Below are 16,762 nucleotides of genomic sequence, written 5' to 3'. Positions count from 1 at the left end.
CTGATCCAGGAGAGAAGCAGCTCGCACTCAAACTCGCAACTGCGAGTTAGGGCGGTTTGACCTCCTCATTTATGACGTGGCAGCTTTGCATTGGTCCAGAGAAGCAACTCGCATCTGCGAGTGATGTAGCTCGCATCTGCGAGTTCAGGCAGGGCAGAGGCTATAAAACACCCACTTGCTATTCCTTGAAGATATTATTATGTTGGGATTTTCTTAGATATTTTTAGGATCCTTTTCTCTTAGTTTTTCATAGCTTTTAGCTTGTAATTTTATAGAGAGAAATAGGGTAGATCATATAGAGTGAGAGTGATTTTGGAAGTTGGATTCTTATTCCTTTGTTGAGACATCACAAGGGTAATGAATCTTTCCTTTTCAATTCATCCTTGCAAGGCTTCCATGATGATGTGTAGCTAAATACCCTTTGTTGGGATGAGAGGTACTTGATCCTTGCTAAACATGTAATCTTTTGATCTTGCAATATATGGTTCTAGCAATTTATATTCAATATTGTTGTTATTCTTGTGTTAATGCTTTCAATGAGATTCAAGATGCTTTGGACACAAACTCTTGAATCTAGAGCTAGAGTAGCAATATATCTTAGGTTAACTTACTTGACATCTTTGTTAATCTTGTGATAATCACCATAATCAAGAGTTAAATGCTTTCGGATACTTAATCAGGCTGGACACGGTCGATTAGGTTATTTGATCGACTTTGTTATCGTTTAAGGGATTTGGACACGAATGTTTAAACGATACCTTAGAGTTAATTATATCACTTTGGACACGAAGGATAGTTTAGAATTGATTGTGATAATGTTGTTTATAAAGCTAGAATTCGTATGGATCATTAGGTTACGTGTGACGCTTGGTTAAGGAACGCTACTCCTAACAAGTTTCAATCCTTATTAATCTCATTTTTACTTTTTGCAATTAGTTTAGCTAGTTACATTTCAATTCAAACAAACAAGTACTCTTAATATTTGGAATGATAATTGATGTTAAACTGTCCTTGATAACGCACTATTCTCTGTGGAGACGATACACAAATACTTATCTTGTTTGATGCTAAAAACGCCCTGTGGAGACGATACACAAATACTTATCTTGTTTGATGCTAAAAACGACTTTCATCATCATGCAGCCGAGCTGTTTCGATGTTGCAGCTGGTACGTAGTGGTATTTCTTCCGCACTTGGGTTCTGATACGTCTCCGTGTGTTCCAGCTGCGTTATATCAGTTTTATTTTCCACTCTTTTCTTTGGTATGCAATACCTCTGTTAGTTTGCTTCCATATTTGTTTTCTTACTAACCAGTTAAAATTTTGACTATTTTGTCTACTTTCTTATAATTTAATAGTTTAATGACAAAAATGTCTTATTTTTGTGTTCTGATTTTGTGATCTATCAATTTTTTTTTTGTTTCTTAGGATTTATTAATTTGATGCTTTTCTGGAATGCTACTATTTCTTTCATCATTGTTTGGATGCTTGATAGCCTAAGGGGATTGGTGTATTGAGGCTTTCTTGAGTTGTATGTGTTATGTACTACGGAGTGTTAAGTATGTGACAATGTAGCTCCCTTGGAGTTGTTCCTATGTACTAAACTGAATACTTTATTGTATGTGATCTTAGAGCAAATGATAGTGTGAAATCTCTACAACTCTTTCTAGAAACTAGGTAGAATTTTCTTAATGCGATGTTGCGTTTGGAAGTTATTAATAAATTCTAATTTGTGAACTAATAAATTCTATATTACTTTGATATAAATTTGATTGATTGAACTTATCCGATATTATTTTAATTTAAAATTGTCTTTAGAAATGTTAATCATGTATTAGAAAACAAGAAAAGAAATTGTATACTTATCAAGTTTGTTTGTGATTTTTAAATAGACCCGCGCGACGCGCGGGTCAAAAGTCTAGTAAAAACATAAATTATAACCTCTTGTTGTACTCCCTCAAAAAAAAAACCTCTTGTTGTATATTTATGAGTTAATTGTTTAAATTGACGCTGTAATATACACGAAGTTGAAAAAATGACTCTGTAAAAATAAAAACACAAATTATAACCAGGGGCGATTGCTTTCATGTTAGAAGGGTAGTTATGGGTCTTATGGCTACCCCAAAGGAAAAAAAAATTATTGAATGAGTTGTTGAAAGCAAAATCCTTTATTGATGTTTTAAAGATAACAAACATATTTACTTTTATTTATATTGTTATCTACTAATAAATTTTGTGAGAAATGTTTCATGATAATGTTCGGGATAAGCAAGAGAATAACAAAATCTTTCTCAATAAAAGCAATGAACAAATATGAACTTTTTGGGTTAATGTCAAGATATGCATAATTAAGATCAAGACCAAAGCAATATTCTTTTTGTCTCACTTAAAGAGGGAAGAAATCAAGGTTCTTGATAAGGCATTAAAAGGCAAAGAAACGAAGGAAATTAAATATATTCTCTCTTGGACATGTGCTGAAAATAAACAAAAGAATAAAATCAGCATTGGGCCCTCATGTGACTTTTTCGATCCATTAAGAAATAAAAAGGAAAAGAAATATCTAAAGGATAAATCTTTATCATCAAGTTACATGACATCATCAAGGTGACATCAACAAGAGTCATCAAGTGGGCAACAAGTTATCTCAAGGCTTGATCACAGCTCATCAACACAAGGCAATCACGTGCTCTACAATTTCTTTCAAGATTGGCTGGAACTGAGAGAACGTTCTGGGCAGAACTAAGAATCATTCTCTGCATGCTTTATATCCAAGCCTCTTTAGAGCGCAAATTCAAATTTGAATTGGAAGCACAGCAACTCTTTATTGGCTTGCTCTCCAAGGGTTTTCTGCTCTATAAATATAAGAGATCTTTGAAGGAGAAAAACAAGAGTTTGAAATACAAAGCATTTATCTCTCTCAAAGCAAAAAGCTATCATTCTCTCTATCAATCTCTTCAACAAACACGAAGCAAACTCGATAATCTTTTCACTATATTTATTCTCTTTATCTCTTGAGTTTGTGTTTGTAAAAGTCTCTTTTGTTTGAGACATCATGGTTCAACAAAAACCAATCATCATACAAAGTGTACTCTAGGTCTCAAGTCTATTGGGCATAATAGTTTGAGATAGGAAAGTTCCAGCTTTTCTTGGGCGAAAGCAAAGAATTGTAGAAGCCTGCTGAAGTTGATAATACAGGTATTCCGGACTGATCTGGTGTGATCAAGACCTTATAGTGCTAGTTAGAAGTTTCTACTAGCTGAATACTATAGTGGATAATCTCACACGAAGTGTAGGGACTAGAAGTAGCCGGGTTTTCTGAACTAGGATAACTCTCATGCGTTATTCTTCTCTCTCTCTCTCTCTCTCTCTCTCTCTATATATATATATATATATATATATATATATATATATATATATATATATCTCTATTTAAGCTACACTAAATACACACACTATCACACACATTTATATTTACACATCTCCAAAATATTCTGGTCCTAATTAATCTCAACTAAGTTAATCCAGAGTGCTCTGGTCCTAATTTAATTTTAACTTTATTAATATACAAACTGCCTCCAGAACATTTTGGTCCAAGATGCATAACTAAGAAACATTCTCTGCATGCTTTATATCCAAGCCTCTTTAGAGCGCAAATTCAAATTTGAATTGGAAGCACAACAACTCTTTATTGGCTTGCTCTCCAAGGGTTTTCTGCTCTATAAATAGAAGAGATCTTTGAAGGAGAAAAACAAGAGTTTGAAATACAAAGCATTTATCTCTCTCAAAGCAAAAAGCTATCATTCTCTCTATCAATCTCTTCAACAAACACGAAGCAAACTCGATAATCTTTTCACTATATTTATTCTCTTTATCTCTTGAGTTTGTGTTTGTAAAAGTCTCTTTTGTTTGAGACATCATGGTTCAACAAAAACCAATCATCATACAAAGTGTACTCTAGGTCTCAAGTCTATTGGGCATAATAGTTTGAGATAGGAAAGTTCCAGCTTTTCTTGGGCGAAAGCAAAGAATTGTAGAAGCCTGCTGAAGTTGATAATACAGGTATTCCGGACTGATCTGGTGTGATCAAGACCTTATAGTGCTAGTTAGAAGTTTCTACTAGCTGAATAGTATAGTGGATAATCTCACACGAAGTGTAGGGACTAGAAGTAGCCGGGTTTTCTGAACTAGGATAACTCTCATGCGTTATTCTTCTCTCTCTCTCTCTCTCTCTCTCTCTCTCTCTCTCTCTCTATATATATATATATATATATATATATATCTCTATTTAAGCTACACTAAATACACACACTATCACACACATTTATATTTACACATCTCCAAAATATTCTGGTCCTAATTAATCTCAACTAAGTTAATCCAGAGTGCTCTGGTCCTAATTTAATTTTAACTTTATTAATATACAAACTGCCTCCAGAACATTTTGGTCCAAGATGCATAACTAAGAAACATTCTCTGCATGCTTTATATCCAAGCCTCTTTAGAGTGCAAATTCAAATTTGAATTGGAAGCACAACAACTCTTTATTGGCTTGCTCTCCAAGGGTTTTCTGCTCTATAAATAGAAGAGATCTTTGAAGGAGAAAAACAAGAGTTTGAAATACAAAGCATTTATCTCTCTCAAAGCAAAAAGCTATCATTCTCTCTATCAATCTCTTCAACAAACACGAAGCAAACTCGATAATCTTTTCACTATATTTATTCTCTTTATCTCTTGAGGTTGTGTTTGTAAAAGTCTCTTTTGTTTGAGACATCACGGTTCAACAAAAACCAATCATCATACAAAGTGTACTCTAGGTCTCAAGTCTATTGGGCTTAATAGTTTGAGATAGGAAAGTTCCAACTTTTCTTGGGCGAAAGCAAAGAATTGTAGAAGCCTGCCGAAGTTGATAATACAGGTGTTCCGGACTGATCTGGTGTGATCAAGACCTTATAGTGCTAGTTAGAAGTTTCTACTAGCTGAATACTATAGTGGATAATCTCACACGAAGTGTAGGGACTAGACGTAGCCGGGTTTGCTGAACTAGGATAACTCTCATGTGTTATTCTTCTCTCTCTCTCTCTCTCTATCTCTCTATTTAAGCTACACTAAATACACACACTATCACACACATTTATATTTACACATCTCCAGAATATTCTGGTCCTAATTAATCTCAACTAAGTTAATCCAGAGTGCTCTGGTCCTAATTTAATTTTAACTTTATTAATTATACAAACTGCCTCCAGGACATTTTGGTCCAAGATAAAATAACTGCATAATATTTAACTAAAGTTTAAATTCAGTCTATAATATTGTTTTATCATTCTGCCTTTATATTTCTCCAGAACATTCTTGTCCTTGCTAAAATAACTTTATAATTCAACTTAATATCATTTTTCTCATTCTGATCCTATATACATTAACTGTTATTTATTTGCTGGACTAATTTTAACTAAGAATTTTCTTGAGTATATAAAACTTAATTTAAGTTCTAGGAATAATTTTAGAAGGGTTACAATTCAAACCCCCTTTTCTTGTGACATTTATTGCTACTTCTTGAGTAAGTATATTTTTATATTAAGCTACCCCTGATGATATATATTTGGCTACCCCAAGTTTGATTTTAGATGGAATAATTTTTTTTCTGACTTTACTTACTTTTCAATCGAACTCAGGATTACTTGATCCGGTCTTCTAAGAACCGAAGGATGAACATAAAAAAATATACATATTCTTTGATTGAGAATGAAAATATGACGACGACAACAACAATCTATAACTTTCTCAAAAAAAAAAAAAAAACCATCACTATTGATCCAAACATAATCAACAGCAGTTGATTAACCCTTTATTATAACAAACTCATTATTAACACTTTGAATTTTTTTTTTCTTTATAGCTAAAAAAAGTTATTTGTAAATTATACCCCCTTTATAACACACTCTTGTTGTTTTAAGTGCATTTTATAAAGTATATTTTATGTACGTAATAGTCATTGTGGATTTTTTTTTTTTGCTTATTGGTTAAATTAACTATTAGTTTCAGATTTTTTTTTATATGTGTCTACCTCAAAAAAATATTGCTAGCTTTGCCGCTGATTATAACCTTGTAATTGGGATTCTTCTTATTGTTGACCCTTTAATATTGTTGTGAAAGTGACTCAAAATTGGAGTTTTGAATCTGTCAAAATCGGGTCCCGAATGTTGCTGTCCGGGGCCCGAATTTGGCTGTGGTTTTTCAGTATGTTGGTACGTGAAAAATCGGTGGCCGAAGAGCAAAATCGGGGCCCGAATTTGCCAGCAGAAAATATAACAAAAACATATTTTTGGGCTGAGATTTGTTCCAATTTTATGAGGGATACTTTAACTATAAATATAGACCTTGTATCTGAGTAAACCTTGAGATAGAGGAGGCCGAAACAAGGGTTTAGAAGTCAACAAGAAAACTAGAGTTTGTATAGAGTTTGTTGTTGGCAACAAACACTAGGGATGGGGTTGATTCACCTTGGGAAACACTATTAGTATTAAGTCTCTTGGTCACGGAAAGAGATTGGGACTTTGGGTAGAATTAAGCGAAAGACTTATTCTTGTAACTCATTGATATCTCTTTTGTAAAGTTACTCGTCATTATAATGGAACGGAGAGCTGCTCTCTCCCCCATACTAGGTTAGTATTGGACCGAACTGGATAAACAAGTTTTGTGTGTTCTCTCTTTCTTTTCTCTCGTTGTTTTCTACTTTTGCTTGTGTTTATAACTTCCATGCACTTTGTTTGGTTGCTTGATTATTACTTGCTCCACACATCAAGTATTTTATTAGTGTGATTTTTTCATCGAATTCACAACAAATATACACGTAATCCAAAAAAGTTACTTCAAAGTTGACCTTTTTCATAATTTTTTGCAGGCATGTTTACGATGTTAAAACATGACGTTCCACAAAAAAAAATTATAACTTTCAAACAAGAGACCGGTTAATTATAAATTTTTAAAGCGCAAAAAATTTAAAATGAAAACAACGGAAATCTCGACTAATAATGAATTTTGAGCTGACTATTTGTAGAAACATCTATAAAAATACTTACAAAGGATCGTCAAAATTTTATAGCATTTGGAATAAGCCTCAATTTATTTGATTTTTTAACTAAAACTTGCAAAATTGCAATTTTGTTCCGAGTAAGCATATACTCACTGGTCAAAATTTGTAGATATGGTTAAAACATCATAACAACCTGTTATGAAATTTTAAACATTACATATATTACAGGGTCAATTTTAACAATTAACCTTATATTTATTCATACGTCCTAAATTATAAGAAAAACAACTCATTTTTTTGTCTCAAATTATAAGCAAAAAAGACAAACGTTTTTCCTAGTTAATTATCTTGTTTAAAAAAATATGTTTTTCAAAATGAAATTAAGTGTAAATTGCATTCAATTAACTCTCTCATTGTCTCCCTAACCAATGACCCATGAAAATTGTATCTACATATTCACAGTAAACTTATCCTATGGAAAACACAAGAAACTATACTCCAAATTAATAGTGTTATGTTTTAGTTTTCTTAATAAACGTGGAATGATTTTTTTTTTTTTTTTATAATTTAAGACAGAGGGCACCCACACAACACAGGTAGGTTTACCTATGATTTTCCTATCAAAAGTGTATTGAGGACTTCGAATATATATAATTTTTTTCTTTACTTCAAAAATAATGGGTTAAAATACTCAAATGCAAAACAAGTAATTATGGCGTTAACTATCCCCATGAGTATAACTTAGTTGACAAAGACAATGCACTATTATATAGAGGGGTCGGGATTCGAACTCCGACACCCTACTTATTCACCTTTTTATTTGAAAGAACCCTACTTATTCACCTTAAAAAATGAATTATAGCAATTAGACTATTTGACTAAAAATAAATCATGTCATTGACTTGAATGAAGTAAATCATAGTTAAATATTCAATAAAAACAACCACAAATTAACATAATTACAACGTTTGGCATATTTTTTTGTCATCTTTCCCTTCAATTGTGATTAGCCAATTATGTTAATACCATCCCCATTAAAACGGCACAACAATTTTGGAGAGAGTATGAATGACCAACGGTGACCATGACATCATAACCCACTCCCAAAGGATAAGTAAGTAAGAAAGAAAAGAGAAGAAGGGAAGACGAGGAAAATTACAACGGAAATGAAGAACAATGCGAGACTATTTATATCCACAACACCGTACTAGATTGTAACTATAGGCAACGGAAATTTTTAAAATGATCCAACGGACTAAAAATGAATTAAACAACACATCACAAATCGTTCAAACATTGTTTGTAACGCCACTATCAATGTTTTGTATTGTTTCGGACGATATAATCTAAACACTTGTCCATATTGTTTTAGATTATATAATCAAAAAATTTATTAGAATGTGTTAAAACTAAAGTTTTGAAGAGTTGGACATGTTTCAAATTATATAATTAGAATCGTGTAAAATAAACAAAAAATACAAACAAAAAAAAACAATCATTAAATCAAATTATTCAACAACAGTCCCCGTGAGTTTAGCTCAATTGGTAAGGAGTCCATATTGTTTTAGATTATATAATCAAAAAATTTATTAGAATGTGTTAAAACTAAAGTTTTGAAGAGTTGGACATGTTTCAAATTATATAATTAGAATCGTGTAAAATAAACAAAAAATACAAACAAAAAAAAAACAATCATTAAATCAAATTATTCAACAACAGTCCCCGTGAGTTTAGCTCAATTGGTAAGGACAACGCATAATATATGCAAGGTCTAGGGTTCGAACCCCGGACACCACAAAAAAAAATATTCAACAAAAACCACATCAATAACATAAAATAAACATAATAATTTCATCAACATAATTCCAACAAGTTAATTAAATAACAAAACACAACAACATAATTCACAAACAAATATGTTTGTTGGGTTCCTTCATGCAAACCTTAATTTTTTCGTAAGTCTTAAGCTGGATCAAACTTTCTCAGATATCATTAAAAGATTTGACAAAGGAACCGTCTAGCTTGATCAGTCCATTTAAATTGTACTGACAAAATATAGAGAACATGGTTCCCAAGCCGTATTAGTTTCAGAGCTTAATATGGGTGAACTAGACTCCATCTTAGTTGATGGATGGACGACGATACTCAACACCATCCACACTTCTTTTATCTCTATGGTTGAGACGCTAATCAATTTGTTCTGATTGATCCTTCAAGGCAGAGAGTGTGATATCAACACAGACCCTAAACATATTAGGTTTCCTACCATTGTAGTAAACTACAACTAGCTTAGTGTACATATTTTATTGGATAAGTGTTCATGGTTTTGTGATGGAGTTTGCGAATGAACCAACAATCATCAATTTATAGAAAGTCATGTGCATCGTGGACCAATAAAACTGTCACTGCAACCACAAAAAATCTTGTACTTGATTTACTTGGATTGTATAATCCAAAACGTGTCAAACCCTCCACAGACGTAAGTTTTAACACAATATAGATACGTCGAACAATTATGGGCATATGTTTGGATTATATAATTTAAATCAATTTAGAATATGGACGGTGACTTTATCAACAAGGTTGAGCGATTTCATGCATTTTTTTCCAACTTCGACTATCGTTATAATTTATGGTTGTCCTTTTTGCCTATAAATACTCACTTTTTTTTTTTAATTTCCCACATTCTTTCCTATCCTTTCTTACTTTTCTTTTGGAGTGGTTATGACATCAATGTTTAAGTGTCGAGTTAGATAATATTCCACAAATAATATATAATCAAATGAAAGTAAAACGTCATATTCATTTTCAAATGATTAAGAAACAAATAATTAAAGCATTCCCAATGAATTCCACATCAACATTAAACATCAGGCATATAAGCACAACTAACAACATGTACAAATTCACCCTTTCACATGTTCACACTGTAACGCCCCGGATTTTGGTCCAAGACATTACGCCTACATTTTCTTTTTCCGAAAAACACTACTATTTATTTATTTCATCAATAATAAATTCTTAAGAAAAACCTATACAAAAATTCTTAACATAAATATCCTTCAAATTACTTTTAAAATTACAATTTGATCAAAACCCCAATTTGTCCCCGTACGCTTTCATCACACATCAAACTTCATATATCATCTTTGGTACCTACAACATTATATTAATGTAAGGGTCAATTTTCTTATCCAAATTGGTTCATACTAAAAGCACAAGAACAATGTCATAAAATAGATAGTATCAAAACTTCTCAATCAAAAAGAAATAAGAAAAATACATTCAAATCATATGCTTTTAAGTAAAGTTCATACACATTTCTTTTGCATTATAATAGTTTAATCACTTATCAACACACATATGTATAACAGACCCAATGCAATGCAATGATGTGTAAAATGCATGCTCTTACATACTACATGATCCGGATATTATTCCCACCACTAAGACATCCACACAGAATATAATTGTAATCCCGCCACTAAGGCACCACACAGATGCATAAGCCATGCATGATCATGAAAATGCAAACTAAATTCCGCCACTTAGGCACAACAATGCAATATGATATTTACCCGCCACGAATGCACCACAAAGAAATAATTATATATCTCACATCACCATGAACATGATCAAAAATGATCTTTTCAATAAAACTCACATTGTCATATCTTTTCATTTTCCTTAATTAATCAAAATTTAACATGTCTTTCTCAGCATCACAAAAAAACATATAAACATAATAAAATAAAATACAAATATCATTCCACATCACATCATACACAACTATACTATAAAATATAATTAAACTAATAACTTTTATAAAAGATTAAATTTTACCATATAAATTCATATTTTAATTGTTTTACTTTTCAACAGACAAGAATCTCTACCTCTAATTCATAACATTGTCCTAGTACTTAGTATGGACGTATGGGGAAAAAGCCTTAACCTCATGTGTTTTCCGTTCTAAGCCGCGACTTTAAGCCACCCCCCCCCCCCCCCCCCCCCCCCCCCCCAAACTCACAGCTATGGTGCAGACGCATTTTATCACATTCAAGAAATTATTTTGACGATCGGACAATTGAAAACGAAAAACCACATGTTGTGAACATGCTGTCCAAAAATTATCCCAATCGGACACAGTCGCAATTCTACGATGACAGGTTTGAGAAAAACGAAAATAACTTCAATTAAACAATAACTCTAGGATTAGAGATTGGAGTATGAAAGCAAACAAGATAAATAGGACATAGAGTACCTTAGACTTCCATGAACTTTAAGAAAAATGGTTGCTAGATGAATACTTCAAGGACCCAAAAAGTAATTTGGATGAACAAGAGATGAATGATGGGATTAAAGGCGTGACAGTTTCTTTTGTGAAGGCTAGAAAATTGATGTTCCTTGATCTTACGTGGACATGGTTTGAGCAGTAACAAGGGTTTTATTGTGCTCAAATGGAATCATCAAGAGACCAATAAGTGGGGGATTAGTAACATATAAGAACAAAAGGGGATGGATTCCTCTTTATTCTTGGTTAATGCACACAGTGGAGAAGAAAAACAATAGGTGTAGTATTGTATTTGACTGAAGTATGTGGCATAATGATGTTTGAATGCTTTTGTGATTAACCAACTTAAAGGAAATTAAAATAGAAGCATAATTCGGAGGATATGAAGCATAGGAAGTAAGTTTCACGTGTGGAAAAGGAGAGAGATAGAGAAATGGAGCATGGGTATGTTATTGGATGAGAACGATTTTCTCCTGCACTGAAATGTCATTAAGTGGCTCCACGATGAGGGTGTGATTGCTGAATTTATGTAGAAAGAGGGAGAGGAATCTGAATCATGCATAGAGAGATAGAGGGAAGTGTGCAACATATGGTGTCAACTTGGTTTGATCGGATACTATAGTCTGATGGAAATAACTGACATGTCCTTCTTGTTAGGTAGTATGGGAGAACATGGAGTTAGGGGTGGAAATAACTGACATGTCCTTCTTGTCATTCTGGAATTTAATTTTCAAAATACAAAAAAAGTAAATTTTCAAAATTTTAAAAAAATCTGACCTTTTTTTAAATTGGTATCCAGATTTTTAAAAATTAAATTTTTTTTCAGAATTTCTTAAAAAAATCTGACCTTTTTTTAAATTGGTATCCAGATTTTTAAAAATTAAATTTTTTTCCATAATTTTTTAAAAAAATCTGACCTTTTTTTAAATTGGTATCCAGATTTTTAAAAATTAAATTTTTTTCCAGAATTTTTTCAAAAAAAATCTGACCTTTTTTTAAAATTATGAAAATTTACTTTTTTTTGTATTTTGAAAATTAAATTCCAGAATTTAAAAAAAAACTGATTATATTTTCTGATTTTTTTCTAATTTTTTAAATTTTTTTCGATTTTTTAAATTTTTTGGAAAAAAACTGAATATTTTTTTGATTTTTTGGGGTGCAAAATCAGAAAGGGGGAAAACTATGGGGTGCAAAATCGCTCGTTTGAAACAATGGGGTTTAAAATCGCACAATTGGCAAAATATAGGGTGCAAAATCGCTCGTTTAAAACAATGGGGTGCAAAATTGCACAATTGGCAAAATATAGGGGGCAAAAGTGCAATTAAACCTTTAATAATTAATATAATACAAATTAACTTTAAAATAAATCACAAATATAAATGCAGCAATAAAGGATTAGAATAAAAAAACATTTAAGAAATAATTATCTTATTTTTTTTCCTCACGAAATTGATTTATAAAAATGAAATGATTTGAATATATAATAGATGGAAGCCAATTATAAATAATTACCCAAAGTAGAAAATGTCAAGGTTTTTCTTAATTTTTTCAAACATAAAATAATTTGTCAAACAACTAAATGACAAATTGAGAAAACTATTCAAAAGAACATGCACAAAATATCGGGATGTTACACACACATTCCCCAAATTTCACCAATATACATAATCACCAAATAACATAATCAAGTATGACACGTTTCACCAATTATCTATTGGAACAAAATGTGTTTAACAATGAACCTTGAAGAGTTTTGATGATAACAAGCTATTAAAAATTGTAAATTGGACTAGCTAATATTTGTTCAAGTGTACAGGACCATAGTTAAAAATTTACAACATATAAAGGTTCTGAAGAACAAAAAGAGAGCTAAGGAATCAAGAAAAGGAAGTTTTAAAGCGTCTGAAGAAAAGTGCTCCTGAAGACAAAGTGCACATGAAGAATGATGACGTCATCAGAAGCAGGAAGTTCAGAAGCAACTTCATCAGAACCTGAAGTTCATCAGAAGCTGAAGCTCATCAGAAGTTGATCATCACCACAAGCTGAAGATTCAAGGATCAACACTCCAAAAGCTGTCTATTGGATTCGAAATCACTACAGAAGACTAGTGGAACTTTGCAACGGTCATTTTTGTAAAAATTTGAAGGTATTGGAAGCTTATCTTCAAAGTGCGTTGACATTGTACTTTGTACGAACTGTACAACCACCTTCTCCACTACTCTGCAGTTGTCCACGCTACAAGACAAGAAAACAGCTCCAGAATACGGCTACGCCTGCAAAGATGTTCCTTCACAATGGGAATGGATTTCAAATTGGTTCTTCATAGGACAACAACCAAATCAGGCAAAAGATCATTGGTGTAAGATCAAGCTTCAACAACGACTCTTTTGATGTGCTGGCAATTTCACAACGTCTCTTTCACACCTCTATATAAAGGAGTGAAGACTTAGAGATTTGGTAATGCTGAACGAAAGACTCTCAACATTTTTACAAGTGCCAAACCTCTGCTGAAATTGTTTTGCATTCACTTAGAATTTCTGTTTCTCAAGTTTCATCTTAGAAATTCTTAAGTCTTAGAGTCTGTATCTGATTTGTATTGTGAGCACCTCTGATTGTATATCAAGTGTTCAACCTCAAACATTTTTCTTTGTAATCTTGTTTGTTTAGAAGTCTCTTGCAGTTGTGCTTGAGCATAGAAGTCTCTTGATTGTGTTCTTGAGCATAGGAAGACTCTTGCAAAGTGTGCTTGAGCAAAGGAAGTCTCTTGTTGTGGCTTGAGCAATTGTAATCAGATATTACATTCTAGTGAAATCTCCTTGGAAATGCAAGGGGGACTGGACTACTTCCGGATTGTGGAAGGAACCAGTATAATTGCTTTGTGTCTTTCTTCTTCTCTCTCTGTTTTTATCCGCTGCGTTCAGATTCTGATTATCACTTCAGAAGCTGTCTCACTTAGCTTCTGATCAGTGTGTTCAGTTTAGGAGAAACGAAGAATTTTTCAAAACATAATTCAACCCCTCCCTTTTTGTGTTTTTCTCACCTTCATTATCAAATGCATGCTATGTTCTAGACTCTTCTAGACTCTTCTAGATGCATGTGGTACCAATTGGATTTCGGAGATGATTTTACTGTATTAAATCCACACCCACGTAAGAGTACACATCCACTTACGTATTTCACCAAAACAATGTAAAAGTACACCTCCATTTACATTCTTCGTAAGACTCAACATGACTATGAATGCATGAACTTCAAGTAAATACTCGACAATGCACTTAACACCAACTATACATTCACCAAAGCAATCTAAAAGTACACCTCCAATTACATTCTTCATGAATTCAACACCATTTGCATTATCAACTTTTTACATCCACACACTCAACAAGTCATAATTCAACAAGAGTCATCATCAAATCATCAAGTTAAAATCACCAAAGGAATCATCATCATAATCATCGTCAACAATTATCACTTCAAAGAAACAATAACGTTTCACAATCACATTTTGCATAAAAGACTGACAACTAATCACATCATTACATTCATCATATTAAACACCCAATCATCATTGATTCATTCTTATATAACCATATTATCATGAATACAAAACCATTTGCAAGTTATCACAACCTATCCTATTGCTTTACCAAAGTTCATCTCATTTTGAAAAATCAACCATTTCTCAAGTAATTCACCAAAATAAAGTATTCATGCTCGAAATCCATCAACAAATCATTTGCATATATCACACAACACCACAATAGTGCATACATATCCACATCATAATCCAATTCCGGTTATTTCCAAAAAAAATCACCAAGCTCGTCTCCTTTTCTCATGTTTCAAAAGGAATTCATTTTCAAAGTAAGGCTAAGTTTAAAACTCATATATACATTACATAATGATTCTACACTCATAGTTACAGAAATCAAATCATATCTCCATCATTTTATTTGAGAAAAACAAGTTTCGGAAAATTCTTCGTTCTTGACATTTTTAAACTAAGTTTCAATTCAATTCATCAAAGCCATGTTAATTCAATCCAATTGATGTTCCAGTAGGCTTAAACATCAATCAAACACATCAAAAGAAGCTTTTAGGGGTGTCCGGAACGACCCCCAGTTCTCGGGACGCCCAAAATCATGGGTTATGTCCTACGCAACTCGCCATGGCAAGCTACAACTCGCCAGGCGAGTTACACCAGACAGGGGAACCCAAATTTTTGGGTTCCTCTTGGGAACTCATCACCAATAATGTGCCAATATTGCTTGAAAAAAATGCAATGGAAGCCATCTGGTCCAGGTGCTTTGTAAGGTTTCATAGAGTTAAGGGCGGCTAGGACTTCATTTTCGGTTACCGGTTTAGTTAGGGTAGTGGCGCCTATAACATCAATGAGAGGGTGGTTACCAAGGTTGAAATTATGGCTATGGTGAGGTTGGTTGCTGGTAAAGAAATTTTTGAAATATTTTTGGGCTTCATCTTGAAGGATGTCATTTCACGAAAAACCCCGATTTTGATCCCCTTTGACCCAAAATCATTTCCCAAACTTTGTTATTAGGTAACATACATCAAAAGACAATCAAAACGCTTACAAACATGAATTCATAACATCATTTCATCACAAAATCAACATCAAACTCATTTTTCACCAAAAACTCATATTTTCACAATTTCATCCAAACTTCTCAAACAACAACAATAGTTCAAACCCCATCAACATACAAGCATAAACAATTATATATCAAGTGATTAGTAACACGTTTAAACAATAATTACCCGCAAATTCATGGTTTACTCATAATTGAGCAAAAATCACCAAAACAACTTATCTCAAACATCAACTATGAACTTGAACACATAAACACATCAATTCCATAAAATTCAACATACCCATAACTACACATTAATTAGGAGCACGAAAATCAACATCAAAATTCATGAAAATCATTATTCAAAAAACATTTATGACCCATAAGTACAATAAAACTAACCACTTTAATCCTAAATTAGCTCTAAAAGATGACTAAACCCTACGCAATTTCTCTATCATTAAAAATCCACATGCAAATTGATCTAAAAGACGAAAAATAACGTAACAAAAAGATAAACAACACAATCTTTCTTGAAATTATGTTAAGAGACGACATAAGTAATTTTGCCTAAATATTACTTTGCTAAGTACATGTGAAATGGTTTGTCTCAATAGAGAAAATAATATTCGTACTCTTCATATTATCAACGATTAAAATTAACGATCAAGATCTAATTATTTCTTTAATGGTCAAGATGTCCACTTAATTTCTCAATTCCTTTTTTTAACTAAGAATGTACTACTATCATCTCCAAGTACAATGGTTAGATAGATTTAGTTACAAAAAAAATAAAAGTACAGCAGAGTAGATAATTACAACTACTACACTCAAGAATAGC

The sequence above is a fragment of the Medicago sativa genome, chromosome 6 (genome assembly GCF_051527215.1).
Source record: "Medicago sativa cultivar Bolivia chromosome 6, Bolivia_mono, whole genome shotgun sequence".
NCBI classification, from domain to species: domain Eukaryota; kingdom Viridiplantae; phylum Streptophyta; class Magnoliopsida; order Fabales; family Fabaceae; genus Medicago; species Medicago sativa.
The sequence above is the reverse complement of the archived record's forward strand: the minus strand, read 5'-3'. Positions refer to the sequence as shown.